At 32.8% G+C, this 5,589-nt stretch overlaps 1 long non-coding RNA gene across 1 annotated transcript; it reads right to left on the reverse strand.

Annotated features, from left to right (window-relative positions):
• Positions 1–951: 951 nt before the first annotated feature.
• On the reverse strand, positions 952–3,137 carry LOC134253063 (uncharacterized). Its single transcript, XR_009989063.1, has 3 exons — positions 2,711–3,137; positions 2,154–2,211; positions 952–1,565 (listed from the first exon to the last, which is right to left on the reverse strand). It is a non-coding gene; the product is annotated as an uncharacterized LOC134253063 (long non-coding RNA).
• Between the last annotated feature and the right edge of the window lie 2,452 nt (positions 3,138–5,589).

Consider the following 5,589-nt stretch of genomic DNA (forward strand, 5'->3'; position numbering starts at 1 on the left):
ACATTTTAAATTTAGGATTATCATTACCATGTTCAAAATAAATGTAAACAAACAGATTGTGATAAAACGTGGGCAAGTACTGATTTTGCGAACATCTGTAAAGAATTTGGGCATCCAGAAGAAGGAATTAACGAAAAAAATATAACTTGACTTTGTTTCAATTTTACTACTCACAATGATCGGGAGACATGGCCACAGGATCGCGACGTGCTCCCAGTGTGTTATAATTTATTATTTAAAAAAAAACATAGGTCTCTACGGTAATAATGTTTAAGTATATGTTTCATGTAAAATTTTATTTTTCCTAAACCGAACAGCATAAAAATAACATGCATGTACATGTGAAGTCTAACTGTGCCTGCATAACATGTTTTTCTGTACGCGGTTATAAAAAAAAGAGATATGATTAGACCATAAACCAAACAGACAAGTCTAAATTTAGATCTAGAATATCTTGACTTTCACATATTAAACATTTTAATTGTGAAGTCTTATTATATCAACTATTAAATCTAAATGTATAATTTTTTAAATTTAAATTCATATTAATTTTTCTTATGTGAATATTTTACAAACATGCAAAATATATAGTTGCTGAATAAAATTCAAGATATTTAGAATGTCAATTTTCTTATTTAACTTCATTTTCTTCTCAGTTTATGGTCAGTTCAGTGCCGAACAAATGTATTTCAATTTTGTTTTATGTGTGGAAATTTAATAATTTATGTTTAATTTAAAATATTTTCCTAAATCTTCATTGTCAGACTCAGACAGATTGAAAGCAATAAATATTGTAGTGAGCTCACACATGTGCCTTAGATCTTATAAAACATGCATAAGAAATTAAGAATTCACAGTATTTACAGTATTTATAACTCATTCTTGAGTAAGCCAAGTTTGTATTTTACCTTGGCATTTGATCTTTAATGTTCATTAGTGTCTGATTGAGAGACATTAAAATGATCCACACATGTTCCTTAGATCTTATAAAACATGCAAAAGAATTCACAGTATTTACATCAATTATCACACTTTCTTGAGTAAACCTTGTATTTGACCTTGACATTTGATCTTAAATTTTTCAGTGTTTAAATGAGGAAAAAATATATGATCAAGTTCACAATATTTTTATTCAGGGTGATTCCTCAACAATGTTTAACAATTGAATATTCCATTACCATGAGACAAATTCATTAAAAGTATCCATGTACAGGATGAATTTCAATGCCAAGAACACAGATAATTTACATGCACTTTGTTTAAATTTAAGTTTATCAATGTTTTTATTACAGTTGTATAATGTTTTACATGCATATGATTTGGCTTCTTTATCCGTCGCTCAAACTGAATTTCAAATGTCAGAGTTATTGTCAGAGAGATGGTCATAAACCGAACAGTTCCACAAATGTCAACAATGCACAGAATAAAGCACTGATCTCCTTAATAAAAGCACCATGATTTCAGACTTAGGACTCTTTGAAACTGGTTTGAACATCTTTCATTATTTAGTCTAACAGCATATGAGATGAACTGCAATCTGTACAGCTGAAATGAGCAGGGTTGTCCTGGAAAAAAAATTATAGGCATGTAGATTGTAAATTTTGTGTTATTACACATTTTAACTGTTTTTGATTGTGATTATCTTTCACATTTCAAATACAATTGGCTTTAATTTCACCTTTTTACTCTCCCAAAACTAGTGCATTAAGAAATCATGAAAAATAAAATCTTATACTGCAACCTCAGTCATATATTATTTTTTTTTTATTCTTATTTAACATAATTTACTAACAAGTACATTATCATTAATTTTAGCTTGTTGACTTGCTAACAAGTATATGAATACATTAGTTTGGGAGATTTTTCTCTATTTTCTGCTTGTATTTATCTTTTAATTAATGTTTTTTTCTTTGATTTTATTTTTTTTTTTTTGTCTTGAAATTTGAATATGAAAAAGAAAATACATAATTTATATAACAACAAATGACTAGAATAATTCAACATTGTTTTCAGTTTAATTTCCTCTCCAGATTTTTAAAAGAAAATCACTTGTTCCGAGAATCTGCTGACACGTTATCTCAACTCAGATAATAATGTATATGCATTTTAATGATCATGCATAAATACATGATAAAAATTCAAATCATACATACTTTTTAGATTAAAATCCTTTATACTGTGATGACGCATGGGTGCAGGCAAATCCATTCTCTGTAATAATGAATATTAAAAGATTAACTTGTGTTTCATAACTCACAATACATCATTACAAATGTACATACAATGTAAGTGCAGTGCTGACTGCTGAATGAGCTTATTAAATATTTAAACAGTAGCATTAGAATTGGTCATAATGATTCTACATTCATTTACCATAAATTGCACTGAAATGAAAGAAACTATTTTCTAACCTTACTAGGGAAATGATAATAGTAACAAACTGATTAAGGCATAATACATATGATTGTTTTAGTCTAAGGGCTCATTGATAGCTGATTGAATCATGTGACAGAGTATTTGTAAATATTTATCCCCCCTTCTATCTAGCTACTTCTATCTACACTACTTCTCTCTATTTTTCCGCACCCTATTTTTGTTAACATAAAATAGAATAAAATGTTTATAATTTAAGTCATTAGAATATTGTCTAAAGGGCGAAATAAGTGTAAAAACCCACACATGTACAGTGTACAGTTTGTAGTGTACTTACATGTTCTCGCACATCATCTATTCAAGTCCGCGGTCGACGGTTCCTGTGGAATTATCCAATCAAACAGAGCAAATTTAACAGGAAAACATGTTATTACACTTTTACACAAGTAAGAATCGGTTAAATCATCCAAACAAGCTGAAGAAATACGGTCTTTCGATGCCTGGACTCTTCGTTGTTTACATTCTCAAATTTTTCCGGTGGTTCGTTCACGGTTAGATCGTACGCCGTATTACTCGAAGTTTATAATGTAAATCTGTTTTTAGTAAAGAGAATGTTTTATTTTCTATTTAAATTTTATAAATAGTTCTTTTGTAAACATTTTATACTGTGTTTCGTTTTTGTAAATTATTCTGAAATATGAATAAACCTTTCCTCGAATCTGATTGGCTGTAGGATACAGGATAGGATAGGATAGGATAGGATTGGATTAATTTCTATATGTTCCTATCGTGAATCCTCAATCCTGAATCCTATCCAATCCCATCCCATGTCAACTTGTGGGATAGCAGCACTGTACCAACTGCTGCTATTTACTAGCATTTAGAAACAACAGCCATCCTTACTGATGACCAAATCAAGACACGTCAGGCATACTTCCTCCATCAGGTAAATCAAGGCTTGTCAGACATACTCCCTCCACCAGGTAAATCAAGGCTTGTCAGACATACTCCCTCTACCAGGTAAATCTAGGCTTGTCAGACATACTTCCTCCACCAGGTAAATCAAGGCTTGTCAGACATACTCTCTCCACCAGGTAAATCAAGGCTTGTCAGACATACTCCCTCCACCAGGTAAATCAAGACTTGTCAGACATACTCCCTCCCTCAGGTAAATCAAGGCTTGTCAGACATACTTCCTCCACCAGGTAAATCAAGGCTTGTCAGACATACTCCCTCCCTCAGGTAAATCAAGGCTTGTCAGACAAACTCCCTCCAGCAGGTAAATCAAGGCTTGTCAGACATATTCCCTCCACCAGGTAAATCAAGGCTTGTCAGACATACTTCCTCCATCAGGTAAATCAAGGCTTGTCAGACATATTCCCTCCAACAGGTAAATCAAGACATGTCAGACATACTTCCTCCATCAGGAAAATCAAGGCTTGTCAGACATATTCCCTCCACCAGGTAAATCAAGGCTTGTCAGACATACTCCCTCCACCAGGTAAATTAAGGCTTGTCAGACATACTCCCTCCACCAGGTAAATCAAAGCTTGTCAGACTTACTCCCTCTACCAGGTAAATCGAGGCTTGTCAGACATACTCCCTCCATCAGGTAAATGAGCAGGAACAAATGACAAAAACTGATATAAAAGCTTTGCTCATTATGTTGATAATACCAACCATCAAAATGTCAATTATGTTGATAATACCAACCAAAAATTATTAAATCTCATTGTTGAATCCGAACAAAAAATTAGGTATCAAATTGGGCGTAAGCACATGCTTACATACGCATCTCAATGTGCTTCTTTGAACTTCTCAGAAAGGTCTAATTAAAACTAGAAAATTTTTATCCCGTAAAAGCATTTTTATATTCCAATGTTTATTGACATTATATGAAATTAGAGATGATTTATGGAGCTTTCCAAAGAACCTTAAAGCAAATTGAGAGACAAATAATGAAAATTGTTGCATGAAAATATTTAATTTTCGAGATTCATTTAAAGACTTTTTGAATAAAAGTATCAATTAAAGAGTTGCCATTCCTTGCTGAGGGTCGAAGTAACTTAATACCCGTTTTTTTATTTTCATTTATTTTCAAAATATTAAGACAATTTGTTACCGCAGACGTACATGTTGAACCATTATTGGACCCCCCCCCCCCCTTCTTATGGAAAATCAGTTTGATAACTTGATGAAAGACATACAACACATTGACCAATAAACTATCTGTGAGGAGAGAACTCTTTCCCACTGAGGAGCCACCCGTGGTTTTTTCTTTGGAATCGGAGTACGTACAAAGTAGATACAAGTATAAAAAAGAATGATTTGCTTATCGAAAATAACTGGATATTTGAATGTCCTGTTTATTTTTCCTAGAGAGGATGCAAAATCCATCGGATTGGATGACATCAAGCTGCAGTCAGTCTTCGCGGCCTCAAATGACGCCGGAGATGTAATAGTCATTTCCGACGACAGCTCAGATAACGAGAACATTGGCGTCTCAATGCCCGACCAAAGATGTGCGTTTTAATAGATTATGTATTCTTTCACATACAATATTAAGAGTTGAAATTTTATCAGCATATTTATTTTTTTTTTTCAGACAGATATTACTTAACAACGAAGAGGATCTGATTGAAAAAAAAATTCAAATAAAAAAAAAGACATAAAAAAACTGAAAAAAAGACTCGCCAAAGTGAACGAAGAGCTCGAGGGAGTGCAGTTTACCCTGCATTCCCTCTACTCCGACGAGCGTAAGAATACATGACGAACAAAAATAATCATTTTGACACGTTTTCTCCCGCTCCTGTATTACTAATCAATCGAGTACTTGATGGGTTTTTTTGTGTGAAACATATATGCAGGGAGCAATTACACCACTGGGACATTGTATGTGCCTGTCATTAGAAATATCCATATCCATGGAATTGTTAAACCGGGTAGAAACCAAACAGTACCAAATTTTTTATACAAAAAGGCGGGTTCTGCCTAATCTAGATACACTGCCATTTGGATTTTGTTAAGAGAGAGACATTGTACACGTATAATTATGTTAACAATATTTTATTATAATTTACAATTCTCCATTTAATAATAAAATGAATGTTTTATGGAACTCTTCATTGTTCATTAATTAGCACTCAGAAAGTAAGCCATGGAATTTGTTTCTTGCGTCTTTTCATGGAGACACCAGGTGGCTTCCCTATTGTCTTT

This window comes from Saccostrea cucullata, unplaced genomic scaffold, assembly GCF_032062105.1.
Source record: "Saccostrea cucullata isolate Sc308-1 unplaced genomic scaffold, CSIRO_AGI_Scuc_v1 ctg3465, whole genome shotgun sequence".
Classification (NCBI taxonomy): Eukaryota; Metazoa; Mollusca; class Bivalvia; order Ostreida; family Ostreidae; genus Saccostrea; species Saccostrea cuccullata.